Source organism: Pleurodeles waltl, chromosome 1_1 (assembly GCF_031143425.1).
Source record: "Pleurodeles waltl isolate 20211129_DDA chromosome 1_1, aPleWal1.hap1.20221129, whole genome shotgun sequence".
Lineage (NCBI taxonomy): Eukaryota > Metazoa > Chordata > Amphibia > Caudata > Salamandridae > Pleurodeles > Pleurodeles waltl.
In genome coordinates, this window is record NC_090436.1 from 24,940,894 (window position 1) to 24,958,228 (window position 17,335).

A 17,335-nucleotide genomic window follows, 5' to 3' on the forward strand; every position below is an offset into this window, starting at 1 on the left:
ACCCTGGCGGATGGCGTAAAACCGGCGGTAAGACCGCCAACAGGCTGGTGGTCTTACCTTGGTGTATTATGACCACGGCGGCTACCGCCACGTTCATCCGCCGGTTTTCCGTCCCGCCCGCCAGGGCGGAGACGACCGCCGGGCTGGAGACCTGGGTCTCCAGCCCAGCGGCGGTCAGTATACCGCTGGCGGTATTTGGACCCAGCTTACCGCCATGGATTTCCAGCGGTTTCAACCGCCATGAAATCCATGGCGGTAAGCACTATCAGTGCCAGGGAATTCCTTCCCTGGCACTGATAGGGGTCTCCCCCACCCCCCACTCCCACCCCGATTCCCCCCTCCCCTTCACCCCCCACCACCCCTGCCACCCCCCAAAGGTGGCAGGGCCCCCCTCCCCACCCCGACCCCCAACATAACATTACTCACACACACACCCGACACGCATGCAGGCACCACCAACACACACACGCACACACCCCGACATACATGACTACATTCACACACACAGTCATACACGCACACCCACATTCAGACATACACGCACACATCCATACAGACATACACGCACTCATTCCCATACACACAACACCCCGCAAGCATACAAGCACTCACACACCCCCTCTACATGCACACACGCACACCCCCATGCACGCACACAACACACAACACCCCCCCACACCCCCCCCAACAGACGATCGACTTACCTGGTCCATCGATCCTCCGGGAGGGGACGGGAGCCATGGGGGCAGCTCCGCCGACACCACACCGCCAACAGAACACCGCCGCGCCGAATCACAGGCTGTGATTCGGTGGGCGGTGTTCTGTTGACGTGGCGGTGGAGCAACCTCCACTTCCCCGCCGCCCGTCACTATGGCTGTTGGCGGCTCTCCGTCGGAATAACGACGGAGAGCAGCCAACAGTCATAATACGCCGAGCGGCAAAGCGCCTGCACAGGCGGTCTTCCGCACGGTGGTCCCTCGGCGGTCTTGCAAAAAGACCGCCGAGGTCGTAATGACCCCCTTAGTGTTGTAAAACAATACAACTGGTTGCAAAAATAGATTCTGTAGCAGCAGACAAGGGGACTTCAACCTTCTAAATATGGGACCACTAGCGTCTGCCTCCATTTCCATCTGCTCAACCCATGCACATCGGAATTCCTCGATTGATATATTGGATTTGAACATTACAGAGTTGTCTTACTCATGAACTGAAGACTGGATCTTATGTGCACAAATTATATTTAAACAATTCCTCTAGGAGCATTTTTAAGTGAGACATTGGGGCTCATTACGAGGCTGGCGGTCTTGAGACCACCAGCCTCGTGGTGGTCAGGACCGCCACTGCTGTGGTGGTCTGACCACCACATTAAGACCCTGGCTGTCAGACCGCCAGGGTTCCCCCATCTCCAACAGGATCAGTGATACTGGCGGGATGACGGCAGGTGGACGGCACAATCAGCCAGAGCGGCGCTGCGTGCACTGCCCTGCTGATTATGACCTCGTTCTGAACCGGCCTTTTCATGGTGGTTTTACCACCATGAAAAGGCTGGCAGAAAACAGGCGCAGGGGGCCACAGGGGGGCCCCTGCACAGCTCATGCACTTGGCAAGGGCAGTGCAGGGGTCCCTCTACCCAGCGCCCTGAACACTGCGAGGGTGCTGGTGCACCCTGCAGGTGACAGCATTGCCTCCAGCTCGATTTTGAGCCGGAGACTATGCAGCCGCCAGTTTCCCGCTAGGCGCTAGGCTGGCTGGTGGAAAATTTGGTTTCCGCCCGTCAGACTAGAGGGGAAACTCGTATTAGGTCCTGTAGGGTGGTTGCCACTATGGCGGCAGCCACCCTGTTGTATGTTTGATGGTCGGGTTTTCCCGTACGCCAAACTCATAATTAGGCCCATTGTCTGTACCCAGTTCCTAGGGGAATGCTGGGTTGCCGCTAAGTGTGTTGACTTTTAGAAAGTTGACACTTTTCTGCTTAAAGCTTCCAGTAGCGCCCTTTCAGAGATAGTCCCCAGCTGACACCTGGCAGCTTGCCAGGAGGTGTAAACAGCTCTCAGAAAATGGACAAAAAAGCGTGGGACCTCCTCCTGACAGGATGGCTTTAGGAATGGGGCCACCAACTGTAGGACCTGTCACAGGAAGATGTAACTCACACCTAGGCCTGCCTCTGCCATGGTCTAAGTAGCCATAGTGGCACCAATGCCAGTGGGATAAACCAAGTCCCACACCTGGTTTTATAGGGGGAGTGCCTCTTTTCCCTAGACACACCTCAGGGGTGTGCCCATGGCTCTGACCTTGGATTGAAGATTTTTACATCTTTGATTTGGGAAGGCAGATGCTCTGTGGGATTGTTCAGTGGCAAACCCCAGGAAGTGAAGTGAGATTGGGTAGGCTTGCACACTGGGATTTTTACTTGTATTGGTTAGGGGGTCTTCACCAACCACAAGCTAGTGCCAGTAATAAAAGTTGCACCCTCCGCAACCTGTACCAGCTATTTTGCCTGTGAAAAGAACCACCGAGGGCTGGACCTGCTCCCACTTGAACCCAGAACAGAACAGTGGTCTCCATGGGCTAGTTTGCTAGCCTCCTGTTAAGTGCCAGGAACACAAAAGCTGCAAGAAGAGTGCCAAAAAGGAAAGCCCAGCTGATCAATTCCAACTGTATTAGCCTTGGACCCTGCTGCAGGCTTCAAGGAGATTGAGTCCCAACACCACAAGGGGTGTCTAAAAGGTCCTAGACCCCTGGCTGGTGTTACAGGTTACTCTCCCCCTCATGACTGCAAAAGTGGATTCTTAGAAACTTTTTCAGAACTTTTTTCACAAAAGAACCACAGGATCTCTGCTTAACTGCAGCCACCATTGTCTCATCAGCAGTCAAATTCAACTTGCAATTGTGATTTCCCGGCTGAATGCAGCTCAACTTCAAAAAGGTTCTTAAGTCCCATCATGGAGGATTTCACTGGAATTAACGCCGAGCAGACCCCGCCTTCATCAAAGCCTCCATCAATTCAAGCCGCCAGCCTGCCCCATGGACGAGAAAATGAATCAAGGAAAAAGCCTAAGTCAGAAAGTAAACTTTTCATCGAACAAACTGGTCCCTGTCGCTCCCACCTGCACGCCATCGCGGTTGGCCCTGACTTTTAACTTTGACCCGGTCTATTGTGGCCAGATACCCGAGATTGGCCCATTGTGCTTTTTGGCTTTAGAAAACTCTAAGGGGGTCATTCCGACCCTGGCGGCCGGGGACGGAGGAAGCACCGCCAACAGGCTGGCGGTGCTTCAGGGGCAATTCTGACCGCGGCGGTAAAGCCGCGGTCAGAAAAGGGAAACCGGCGGTTTCCCGACGGTTTTCCCCTGCCCCAGGGAATCCATGGGGATTCCGACCCCCTTCCCGCCAGCCTGTTCCTGGCGGTTTACACCACCAGGAAGAGGCTGGCGGGAACGGGTGTCGTGGGGCCCCCTAACAGGGCCCCATTAAGATTTTCAGTGTCTGCAAAGCAGACACTGAAAATCGCGACGGGTGCCACTGCACCCGTCGCACACCAGCAACTCCGCCGGCTCCATTCGGAGCCGGCTTCATCGTTGCTGGGGCATTCCCGCTGGGCGGGCGGGCGGCCTTTTGGCAGTCGCCCGCCCGCCCAGCGGGAAAGTCAAAATGACCGCTGCGGTCATTTGACCGCGGTGCGGTCTTTTGGCGGTCTCCGCCCGGCGGGCGGTGACCGCCGCCCGCCGGGGTCGGAATGACCCCCTAAGACTCCTAAAAATAATTTCTCAGTTCCATTCATCAGATTTTTGTCATTTTGATGACTATTTAAAGAAAACAATATTTATATTTTTATAAATCGGAGTGGAAATTTTTGTTGTGTTATGTTTTTGACTTATTAACAGTTTGACAGTGCTAAATTAATTACACGTGTTTTCCTTTGAGTTCAGCTTGACTGTTCTGTGCCAGAGCTAACCATTGACTGTGGTTCAAATTAAAGTAACGTAACTGGGTGTGAGATAAAATAGTGACATTATCAGTTGGTGAAGTCTTAGAACCACTCTAACTAATAATCCACTTTCTCATATTATTTATTATTTTAGGACCTTTATACAACATTGCCGGCCATGCACATTCATGTGTCTTTGTGAACGCTTTCACATGTCAATCGCAAAAAGCATTGGCAAACCAAACGTTTGGCCTTTTAGAGCTGAGACCTCTTTGATTTGTCAATGATTGTTTAAATTCTCACCTGTCTTCTGTTAAGGTGCCACTGTTACTTGAAAATGTAATCTCTGCAGGTAGTTCAGTCTTAGAAACCGTTGTCTAGGCCATCTACTTTGTAAGTATGTTTTTGTGTATGAATCCCTCGTTAACAATATTATATTATAAATATAAGCGCAACTGGTGCCCGCAGAGCTGGCATCCTAGTAAGCCGATTACTCTAAAAGTTTGAGTTTTGTACGTTTGTTGCTTTGAAAAGTTAAAGCTTTGTAAGAGGTGAGGATAAAGCACAGCAGATATGCAAACCATAACTTGCACAACAGATGCAATGCTTATGACCTCACAATCTGTATACCAGTAAGTAACAACACTTAAAAACAGAACATAATGAAAAAAACAATACATACGCAAGCCAATGTATAATTCTACACCTATAGTGGCCTGTTTGATAATTCTATAAAATCTCATCTTTAAGATCATCTAAGATTTCTGTAATTGGATGGTCACATGAAGGGTGAGGTGAAGACCATTGCATTTGGCGTGGGAGTTTAGGTTGCCTGGCTGCTGTTTCCACTATGGATTGCGGTTCTAACCATAACTTGCAGCAATAGTGGTTTTCGGTTCCATATTGGAACCATGTATTCCACAGTTGCAGTCGCCACTGTGTAGTTATAGTTGGGTCAGAGCTTTCATACAAAGAGCATTTTGTGTTTCACTAATAACTTTGATGCTGTGAGAAGAATCTACACAATACATTCCATGTAGACGCAAAGATAAGGGGGGTGGAGGTCCCACAATGGCGACTTCCCATGTTAATTCCCATCGGAAAATTTGCTCTCTCAGATACAGAAAAAATGCCAAAATCAAACTATGGCAAATTTGGCAAAAGGTTAGAACTTTACACAGAAAGTGTGTTTTTTGTAATTTAGTGTAAAAATCTGTTCAGCCATGTTCATAAAATTAGCGTTTAACAAGGGGCCTGTGTTGGAGACAAAGCAGTTAAAACTCCAAAAAACCTAGGTATATCAGGACGGTTGGTCCAGTGGGAGACCTCTGGTACTGATCCTTCTGATTGGCTGAGGTGGCTTTTTCTATCGTACCACATTCTGGAACCGTGGTACCATTGCAGTACTCAATCAATCAAGGATTTCTAAAGTGTGGGAAATCTCCCATGAGGTCTTCAAGGCGCTGAAAAAGCAAGGAGAAGACAGGAGCAAGAGCGATGCAGCAGCATGGGGAGAGCTGGGCCGGGGACCTGCTCCCAGTACTGTGTTCTTAGTACCATCACCGAAATATCTGATTGGCTGGCTGTAAATCTGAACAAAACGCTGTGGCTGCCGTTACAGCACCTGGGGACTTGGGGGACCTGGGGAACCGAGTCTCCGTCCTAAGCAAAATGGAAAAAGCCCATAAGGGGCAGGTGGACACACTGTGATCCTGAGGCCATGTTGTTAGGGGCTTGGGGCGGCTCCCACACCAGTACAGGTGGCCGTGTGCAGTGGGGGTTAGGCAATCACAGCAGGGTTGGAACTAGGGCCTGATATCTGAGGCTGCACGCAGCAGGGGGGGTTGGGCGCAGGTTGCCCATGGCGGTTGGGAGTATGCTCAAGATTGGAGAAAACAACATGAAATTCACTGAAAAAAACAAAGGTTAACGTGACGATTGAGTTAGTTGAGGAAATGTTATAAAAACTAACGTTTTTAAAAAAACACAGAAATTCATGAGTTACAGTTTCCTGAGCGTACTATAACTAGCAATTAGTATATATATATATATTTATTTTGACAATATTATGGCAGGACAATATTTAGAACTCGAAACTGTGGTAGAATACCACCCCGCCATATCCCAAATTTTGGTCAGGGAACTGCGTATATGGACTAGAGAGAGTGTGAACAAAATCTGCTCAAGGTGTGATCAGGACTCAACCTGAAAAGGGATGCATGATCTTTGCAAAGGAACTGAGTATGTTCTGCGAAGATAGCAAATGAATGACCACTCTCAGCCGTATCAACCTGGCACATGACACAGATATTGTGGGCGCAGGAGCTGAGACACAACGCTTTGGGACTCGCTAAATAGACTGTAACCCTCTTCCAGAGGGGGGACAATGTAGAAGGGGGTTGTATCCTTTGCAAGTTGGTGTTTGAAGAGGTAGGGGGTACTATTAGGACTATGTGGCTAACATTTATGTGCGTTCAAGAAGGCTCGGCTACAGTTATGTTAAAGCGATCTCTGTAACCACCATTTGCATTTTGCCAACATTACACTCCATTCCTTGGTTTCTTTAAAAATTCTAATAAAGAGATAATTACAAAAAAAAAGAAACTGGTGCAAATGTGAGCTCAATTCTCAGGATCAAGCAATGGTTCCTTTAGATGGGAGACAGTTGGGAACATTTACTCCGTTCTCACAAAGAAGAATACAATTTTAAACTAATTTACTGTCCAAGGATTATTTGGGAAATATGATTTTATATTGTCCTCTCTACATTTAGTGTACAGAAGCCACCTGCCTGAATCTGTCCCCTGAAATTGCAAACAATTTGAAAAAAAAAGCCAGTAAGATGATTACATAGAAACAGTAAGGGGAAAGTCTGGGAATCTGAAAATGGGCCACTGAAAGAGCATTGATCATTTTGAAAATCTGGTTGTTAGCAGACCTGGCTTAAGTAGTACCAGCCTCTGGCAAAGCTTTATTCAATGCATTATCAAGTTTGTTGAAGTTTTTCAATGGAAAGGTGTAACAACATCTTCAGTTGTGTTCTGTCCTTGTGGCAGTAGTTTTTTTTTATCTGTTTATTATTATCATATAATAAAAACATCCATATATGTGTCAAGCTTTGTCTATTTGCATAATGTTCCTAAATATACCATTCACAGTGTTGTCTTTTGTATACATTATGACCCAGACAGTCCAACCACCGAGGTACCGCTGCCTCCGTCGGGATCGGTGATCTCGACGGGCTGTCGGAGGGTGTAGGTTGCAATCAACCAGGGAGCTGCTGATTACAACCTGATTCTCCGCCAGCCTTTTCATGGCGGTTTCACTGCCATTAAAAGGCTGGCGGAGAACAGGTGCAGGGAGCCATGGGGGGGCCCTGCAGTGCCATGCCTGTGGCCCCCTGCCCAGCACCCTCGTACTGCGCACTATCTGCTGTGCAACCGAGCCGGCGACAATGTTGCTGCCACTTACCCACTGGGCTGATGGGCGGAAACCGTGGTTTTCACCGGTCAGCCAGCGGTAAACTCATAATGGGTCTGGCGGGGAGGTCACCACTACAGTGGCGGCCACCCTCTCGGGAGTTTGGCGGACGGGTGTTCCCATCCGCCGAACTCGTAATCTGGGCCTATATTTCTAAACAAGCTGGGGTCTACTTGAAGAGCGCAATGTTGTTTTTCCTCCTTTCTCATGTGGAGAAATGCTTTATTTGCTTTGTGTTCATAGTGGAATGATTTAATGGATAGCGCATTTAAGATACATCCGCAGTGTGCAGGCTCGTTCATTTATCCTATCCTGATACAGATAGTGCGCCACTGAAGGACGCAGACACACGCTTGTATTTTGAGAAATCTTGAGCACCTAACAAATATGTCATTTTATTGTTTTGCTTCAGCTTGATTGGTCAGTCTTGTGAGAACTGTGTGCTAGTTCTTGTGTAATTTTACAGCAGATAGGAGAATAGAGCAGAACAGAGCAGGAGATCTTAGCTCTCCCTGGATGAGAGGACTGACCTCTTCCATTTTGAGGTGACTTCATGCTGGTTTGTCCTCTGCTTAGTAAGATTTGATCTAATTTTGATTGCCTATTATTTAAGTATTTATATCCTGGTATAAATCGCTGCTAACCTGATTTTAGCCTTCTGTAAACCATTTACTTTTAATAAGGCTTCATGATTTAATACTAGAATGTTTTGAACTCTTTGTGTAGCCTCACATGCTTCACATAACATTGAATCTACTGGTTTGTTGACAGGGCTCTTGCGTGGAGCGCCAGCATCCCTAGGGGAGTAACAGAGCTCAATGCCCTCCAGGGAAGCGCTTCATGCTTCACATAACATTGAATCTACTGGTTTGTTGACAGGGCTCAGGCGTGGAGCGCCAGCATCCCTAGGGGAATAGCAGAGCTCAATACCCTCCAGAGAAGCGCTTCATGCTTCACATAACGTTGAATCTACTGGTTTGTTGACAGGGCTCAGGCATGGAGCGCCAGCATCCCTAGAGGAGTAACAGAGCTCAATGCCCTCCAGGGAAGCGCTTCATGCTTCACATAACATTGAATCTACTGGTTTATTGACAGGGCTCTTGCGTGGAGCGCCAGCATCCCTAGGGGAATAGCAGAGCTCAATACCATCCAGAGAAGCGCTTCATGCTTCACATAACATTGAATCTACTGGTTTGTTGACAGGGCTCAGGCGTGGAGCGCCAGCATCCCTAGGGGAATAACAGAGCTCAATACCCTCCAGGGAAGCGCTTCATGCTTCACATAACATTGAATCTACTGGTTTGTTGACAGGGCTCAGGCGTGGAGCACCAGCATCCCTAGTGGAGTAACAGAGCTCAATGCCCCTCCAGGGAAGCGCTTCATGCTTCACATAACATTGAATCTACTGGTTTGTTGACAGGGCTCAGGCGTGAAGCACCAGCATCCCTAGGGGAATAACAGAGCTCAATGCCCCTCCAGGGAAGCGCTTCATGCTTCACATAACATTGAATCTACTGGTTTGTTGACAGGGCTCGGGCGTGGAGCACCAGCATCCCTAGGGGAATAACAGAGCTCAATGCCCCTCCAGGGAAGCGCTTCATGCATCACATAACATTGAATCTACTGGTTTGTTGACAGGGCTCTTGCGTGGAGCGCCAGCATCCCTAGGGGAATAACAGAGCTCAATACCCTCCAGGGAAGCGCTTCATGCTTCTTGAGTTCGCATAAAGAAAGGCGCTACGATGGGGCAAAGTACTCTTCTGAAATAGGAGCTTGTTGACCAAAAGCATCAGACATAGGTTTTCCATTGCTTGGATGCTTGGACACGTGTGGGTCTCTGTGTGGCATGTGGCACCCGTGGGTCATTGGAACCTGTACTCTGCGTTTGCCTGTTGTGTTCCTCCCACAAGACTTACATGCTCATAGCAACACGGGCACCAGTCTGGATACAGTGAGCTCCACATGCCTGGTACCAAAAATCAGTAGAGCATTTTGTCCACTGAATGCATTGTGGAGTGTATATATGTATGTATCTATGCAATGACTGTACAAATTCCTCTTCTACTTTCTGCTTAGATGCCATGATTTATTCCTTCTCTTTCATCAGAAGACGAAGCCAGCTCTGGAGTTCATCCTGCAGGGTGGAAAGGTCATGGGGTGAAAGTTTGCATCCGCACAGTTAGGTCTGCGATCTGAATAACTTGCCTATGCACTAGCACAGTCTTTTCCAAACTGTGGGTTGGCAGATTGTTGGTGGGTTGCAAAAGTCCAAGGCAAGTGTAGAGAACCAGTTAAGGAGGGAACACCCACAGGAGAGAAGTGATGTCCTGTTGGCGGCGTCCAAGAGATCCTACACTGTGCTGCATTTCTTTATGGTATTTGTGACAATACTTAAGATCCCCTAGAGTAATTCTAATGCCACATTAGTGTCATTAGAAAGCCAAAAACGCTGCTCCATATTTACAAAGTGGTGCAATGCATGCCTAACGCCACTTTGTAACCCTTTGCGCTACATTATTCTTGCGCCAGACATAAGGTATGCAAAAGGGGCGCCCTAACAGGTTTCCTTGCGTAATTTTTCTTGGCACTTTTAACGCCTGCTCAGAGCAGGTGTTAAAAGGGGGCATGCCATTGAATACAGTGGGTCCCTATGCACTCTGCAGGAGTAGCGCCAAAAACTTGTTATTGAATCCCAAAATGGAATTGCGACTACATACCGATTCGGTATTAGGAAGGGGCATGTCAAGGGCATCCCTTCCTAATACCGAATCGCAGAGATGTGTCAGAATGTTTTGTGACAGAAATGCGATTGCAAAACATTTGCATGTTACCACCTAATTCAAGCAGGTGGTAACCCATTCGCAGACATTTTTTAGGAGCTACGTACTCTTCAAGAAAAAGAGCAGATTGGTTTATTTAAAACCAATCACAGGTCTGGTGGTCTGCTGAGCCCAGCAGGCCACCATCCCTGTGATTGTAGCCATTCATAATGAGTCACAAATTGTGACCTACCTCATGAATAATAATGAAGTAGGTGGATTTGTGAGCCATTGGGAATTGCTAAATGAAACTCCTGGAGTTTCATACATTCAAATAGCGATTTCCTAATTGTGATTCGCAGAAAATCGCAATTAGGTAATCACTATCCAGATAATTGATATATCTGGCCCCAAATTCCCTAGCAAACTACCTTGCGAGCTATGGGGAGAGTGCTCCTTGTTGTTCTGGGCGTCTAGCCTCTAAAGTGGAGAACCTGAGTGCCATGATGAAATCCCCTTAAATTGGAAAAACGTAATCATAAAGTGGGTGTTTTCAAATGGGCTATGTTCTGTAGTCCTGTAAACATAACATACTTATTCATCTGTAAACGTAACAGCCATATTGGAGTGGACAAACAAATAACTACTTCAGTGCTTCTACCAGCTACGGCAAATTAATACCATCTGTTGGTAGACAAATGACAAATGTAAAACCCTGTCTCTTAATTGAAGTATAGGAAATTATTCACTGCTTTGCTGATAAAAACAAAAGTAAACTGTCAAAAGTCGACACCAATAGTTCCTCAGGTGACTCTGTGATAAAGGTGGTTGTTCTGAAACAAAGCACAGAGACAGCCCTCACGGCATCCACCGACGACATCCAATTACTCCTAGACTGCAGCCACACAGCAGCACTCATACATTTCGACCTCTCAGCAGCATTCAACAGTCTCCCACCGCACTCTGCGCACCAGACTCTATGACGTAGCAATCCTCAGAAGAGCCCTGGAATGGATCCGCTCCTTCCTCTCTGGGAGGACGCAGAGGGCCAGACTCCCACCCTACACATCCATACCCACAGGAGTCAACTGCAGAGTCCCTCAAGGATCCTCACTGAGTCCCACACTGTTCAACATATACATGGTCCCTCTCGCAGCCATCGTCAGAAGCCACTTATGAACATTGTGTGATATGCTGATGACACACAACTCATCATTTCCCTCACCAAAGACCCAGACACGGCCAAAAGTAACTTCCACTCATGAACTGAAGCCGTCGCCACCTGGATGAGAGAAAGCTGTCTCAAGCTCAACTCTGACAAGACTGAGCTCATCATCTTCGGAAACGCCAACTCAGCCTGTGAAAACTCCTGGTGGCCCACATCCCTAGGCGCCCCCCTGCACTGACTGAGAACACCCGCAACCTAGGCATCATCCTCGACTCCTCCCTATCCATGACCCGCCAGGTAAACTCAGTCACCTCCTGCTGGCACACACTCCGCAAACTTCGGAAGAGCTTCAGATGGATCCCAGCATACTGTCGCAGGACAGTCGCCTTAGTCACAAGCAAGCTCGACTTCGGGAATGCCCTCTATGCCGGCACATCAACTAGAAACATAAAAAAACGACAACTCATCCAGAACGCTGCCGACAGGCTCATCCTGGACCTTCCACGCCGAGAACACATCTCCCAACACCTGAGGATCCTCCACTTGCTCCTGGTTGAGAAACAAATCACCTTCAAACTACTCACCCACATGTACAAGGCCATACACAACGCAGGACCAGCCTACCTAAACCACTGTGTCTCCTTCCACGCCCCCACCAGATCCTTCCACTCCACCCTGGTGGTCCTGGCCACCATCCCTCGCATCCACAAAACCACCGCCGGAGGACGATCCTTCACCTACACTGCAGCAAAAAGCTGGAACATCCTCCCCCTGCACCTCAAACAAAGCCCATCACTCACCATCTTCAGGAGGAACCTCAAGACGTGGCTCTTTGGATGAGGCCCCTCCAACCCCCCCAGCGCCTTGAGACCCTCGTAGGTGAGTAGCCGCGCTTTACAAAAACTGATTGACTGACTGATTGATTGAAAGCCATCAAAAGTCAGCTCATTAGCAACACACTGACTTAAAGTACTACTAAAAGTCTGTTCCAAACATCATAACAGCAGGGCCAGTTCAGCGACATCTAACCAATATTTACCCTATACAAGTAAATTCAATAAGGAACAGTACTCTACTTAATAAAGTCACAGGTCGCATCTCAGCGGTGGGGCCGTATTCCTACTATCAGGAAAGTAGCCTTCTACTAATGTTTAAGACTCCTGTAAGGCAAAACTTCAAGTACTGTGTATAACTGCTGATGCTACCAGTGCTCAAGTTACTATAGAGGATCCAGAGGGAGATTGCCCATTACAGAAGAAAGTAGAATAGTAAAATGTGAACAAAACCAGGTCCCCTGAGAAGAAAACAGCCAGTGGACATAGCACCTAATCACCCTGGTCATCAAGCTATACATTTGTAACTCCTTCTGTGTCGAAACATATATACAGCTACCAAGTTACAAAACTGTTACATTGAGATTATATCACAAAAACAAATGTGTATATGAGGGTCCTTGAAATTGAATCACACATAAGACCAGGTATTTTCACTCTATAAAAATCTTGTCTACTCACACAGAAAGGGATGTAATTCATGGTCTGTAATAAGACCCTCTGAAAAGCCTCAAAATTCACAAAGCTTCTCGACACCAAAGCCTTAGTTCCAGATTTCCACCCCTCTGGTCAGGCTGTACCTATGCCATGAAATAAGAAACCTATATGTAGACCCTGCTTGGTACATATACCGGTATGTAAAGAGGACGGGTATCTTTCGTCACCCAATTTAACTGTTCTGAAATACTCAGCAATCCTCCTCTTTTACAGGTCTGATAGTACTCCCTACGTAGATTCAGTTACACCTACCAACCAAAACATAAATCACAAAACGTGGTGTACAGTTGATGTTATTCCTTACTGGGTAAACCGAGCTGTTGTTATAAGTAAATGAAGTGGTCTCCTTAGCTATCCGACAAATGGAACAGTCACCACATTTGAAAAGACCTTAACCACTAATACCCAACCAATTATCTTGTCGTGTAGGTGAGTATACCTGAGAGAACTGGCAAGGTGACACTTGGAGAATAGATACCTTGCTCACTAAAAGTGAAGTTAGAATTTGAGAGTCAAGCAGGTCGTCTACAGAAAATGGTAACCAGGTGTCTATTAAAGTTTGTTTACTTGCTAAACATTACAAGGTACAATAAGATGAAAGAGTGTATGTTAAATAAAAGACAAGCATGTGCTTTGGCACCAAAATGTGCATATTTTAAAAACACTTTAAGCCTTCGATGTGAGTAATTATTCATGCTGAGTTGTGCCAGAGGCCTCTTGAGGCTGTTGTAGTTATTTCATGACACATCTGTGGGCTGTCCATGTTGCATACAGCTCTATATAGGTTGCCTTTGATGACATTTTCATCATTATACTGTATATAACTGGTCTCTGTGTAAGGTTAATGGAGCCGGTAACCTGGGATGTGTAAGGTCTGGGTTTTGGATATCTGTATAGCATTTCATTCTTCGAGACAGGCCCTTTTCAGAACTTCCCAGATTGGGAAGGGAAGAGGAGGAACATATATGAAGGGAGATGTAAAGCAGCATGCTTTGTCCATCAGGCTGCTCCTTTGAGTAAGGGCAGCTCTGTGATTATGTGCTCTCTGGGTAGGGTTTGGGATTATGACTGTTACTGTGCCAGGGGGCTTCTGGGGTTTGTTGGCTGAGCATGAAGGTGCAGCTCCATTTCTGAACATTTGCCACAATTGTGATTTCTAGTTTGGTGATCCATCCAGGTATATGTCTGTGATGTGAAAGGTTTTCTCCATCTTCTGTATTTGTGCCTTCTCCTAGGTAATGTTATGTTATTGGTGTTATTGGGAAATCTGTAGCTTACATTCTTCTGCACTGCCTCTTAGCACTTTTGGAAGTCTACTCGTTTTTCACCTGGTTCTAGGATTAGAGCAGAGTTTGGTTCAGTTGTGAGATGTCACAGATATTGATTTCTGGCCATATTCTCAATTAGGTAGCTGGAGTTTACTTACTGAGATGTAGGTGTATGATTTGGTGGTTTAAGGCCGAAGGAGGACTGTTCAGAGGGGCGCATCTTCTGCAAGACTCAGAGGGTGCAGCTCTTCTCTGCGCTACCCATGGTGCCAGCCTTTGATGTTTCTGGCATTTTATCATGGGTCCCAGCACACGTGACAATCATGACATACTGAGGGCTCGTGATATCACGGATATGCGACTCCAGATGTGTCTGTTGTCTTAAGAGTCATAACATGTGCACACTGTAGGAGGCTGGCCTTGTTTGTAGTGGGTACCTTGGGTACTTACACCTTATACCAGGTCCAGTTATCCCTTATTAGTGTAGAAGAGGTGTTTCTAGCAGCTTAGGCTGATAGAGGTAGCTACAGCAGAGCAGCTTAGGCTGAACTAGGAGACATGCAAAGCTCATGCAGTACCACTTATAGTTACACAATACTTATACAATACTCAGTGTTACCAAAAATAAAGGTATTTATTTGGGTGACACAGTACCACAAATATCTTAGAGCCAATACTCCTTCTGGAGGTAAGTATAATACACAATATATACACTAGACACCAAAATTAGACAAGTAAATAGTCAGAGAACAATGCAAACATGAAGTAAAAGAGCACTGGAAACTGAGGAGGAGACCTGGGATGAACCCCGCTTTCTGAGTGTGTTTCCCCAGCTGCCTCCAGCTGGGCCTTAAAGTCGCTGGAGTTGTCATAGTGGTCTGAATCTGCCCATACAGCGAGCAGGGAGCCCTGGTGCTCAGGGAACCCTATGTAACCCAACAGGCTCTACAGCACATACATTTTACGGCCTGGGCAAAGTGGGCTCTGGCCTAGGGCCCCAGCCTTTCAGAGGGCCATCTGATAGGGATAGTTCTACACAGACTCGTGCCCTGATGACCTTGAATAATTTTTAAAAAGAATGTTTTAACTACTCTTTTAATTTATGTTTAATGTGGGTGATGTGTAAGTGTCTTACAGACCTTCTGGCTAGAAATGTGTTTATGTTTCATTCAAAAGTCATAATTTGTTTTTTATTTTAGATCAAAACAGCACCTCGCATATAATGAATGGAGACTGTCACAGAGATTGTTTGCAGTAATATTATGGAGCTGCTGCTGGGGTACATTAACAAAAACACATCACTATCCCTGAACATTAGATGTAAACACATTTTGAATTTGGACGTGTGTCTGTGCAGTCAGAGACCTGGCCAAAGCGCTTCAATTGGATCCAAGCAGTTTTGAACAGGGGACCCCAAAATACATTTGGCCCAGGGCCCCCAAAATCCTTAAGAGGTCCCTGCCCCATAGCTCCCTTAAGTGCAGCACGTGAACAGCCTGCACCCACGAGCCGCTGTTCCGGTCTGTTGCCACAACTGTGCACGGTGGTGTGAAAGTGCACCCGTGACCTTTGCTCCCTTAACAACCCCCACAAGCTAGGGTACTCATGGCTGCCTCCTTTACGGGGTGCACAGTGTGATCTGTGGTCTATGTATGGCTCCTTACCTTGTATTCCGTGTCTGCCTCCTCTTTGGGGTGTACAGTGTGATCTGAGGTCTCTGGTCTTCTTAGTTTGTACTCCTTGCCTGCCTCCTTTATAGGGAGCACACAGTGTGATCTGAGGTCTCTGGGCTCCTTACCTTGTACCCCACGGTTGCCTCCTCTATGGGGTGCACAGTTTGAGCTGAGCTCTCTGGTCTCTTTACCTTGTACTCCATGCCTGCCTCCTTTAAGGGGCTCACTTTACGATCTGTGGTCTATGGCTCCTTACCTCATGCCACACAGCTGCCTCTTCTATGGGCCACACAGTGTGATCTGAGGTATCTGGTCTCCTTACCTCGTACCCCACAGCTGCCTTCGCCATGGGCCGCACAGTGTGATCTGAGGTCTCTTACCTTGTACTCCAAGGTCGCCTCCTATATGGGGAGCGCAGTGTGATCTGAGGTCTCTGGTCTCTTTACCTCGTACCACACAGCTGCCTCCTCTATGGGCCGCACAGTTTGACCTGAGGTCTCTGGTCTCCTTACCTTGTACCACAAGTCTGCCTCCACTATGGGGCGCACAGTGTGATCTGAGGTCTCTGGTCTCCTAACCTCGTACCCCACAGCTGCCTCCGCTATGGGGCACACAGTGTGATCTGAGGTCTCTCGTCTCCTTACCTTGTACCACACATCTGCCTCCTCTATGGGCCGCACAGTGTGATCTGAGGTCTCTGGTCTCTTTACCTCGTACCCCACGGCTGCCTCCTCTATGGGCCGCACAGTGTGATCTGAGGTCTCTGGTCTCCTAACCTCGTACCCCACAGCTGCCTCCGCTATGGGGCGCACAGTGTGATCTGAGGTCTCTCGTCTCCTTACCTTGTACCACACGTCTGCCTCCTCTATGGGCCGCACAGTGTGATCTGAGGTCTCTGGTCTCTTTACCTCGTACCCCACGGTTGCCTCCTCTATGGGGTGCACAGTTTGAGCTGAGCTCTCTGGTCTCTTTACCTTGTACTCCATGCCTGCCTCCTTTAAGGGGCTCACTTTACGATCTGTGATCTATGGCTCCTTACCTCATGCCCCACAGCTGCCTCTTCTATGGGCCACACAGTGTGATCTGAGGTATCTGGTCTCCTTACCTCGTACCCCACAGCTGCCTCCGCCATGGGCCACACAGTGTGATCTGAGGTCTCTTACCTTGTACTCCATGGTCGCCTCCTATATGGGGAGCGCAGTGTGATCTGAGGTCTCTGGTCTCTTTACCTCGTACCACACAGCTGCCTCCTCTATGGGCCGCACAGTTTGACCTGAGGTCTCTGGTCTCCTTACCTTGTACCACAAGTCTGCCTCCACTATGGGGCGCACAGTGTGATCTGAGGTCTCTGGTCTCCTAACCTCGTACCCCACAGCTGCCTCCGCTATGGGGCGCACAGTGTGATCTGAGGTCTCTCGTCTCCTTACCTTGTACCACACGTCTGCCTCCTCTATGGGCCGCACAGTGTGATCTGAGGTCTCTGGTCTCTTTACCTCGTACCCCACGGCT

General features: G+C 47.8%; 1 protein-coding gene across 1 annotated transcript in view; it reads right to left on the reverse strand.

The window, feature by feature from the left end:
- The window catches only part of LOC138257057 (E3 ubiquitin-protein ligase TRIM39-like), a 277,109-nt gene that overhangs the window by 213,385 nt on the left and 46,389 nt on the right, over positions 1 to 17,335 (reverse strand). The gene's annotated exons all lie outside the window — the stretch shown is intronic.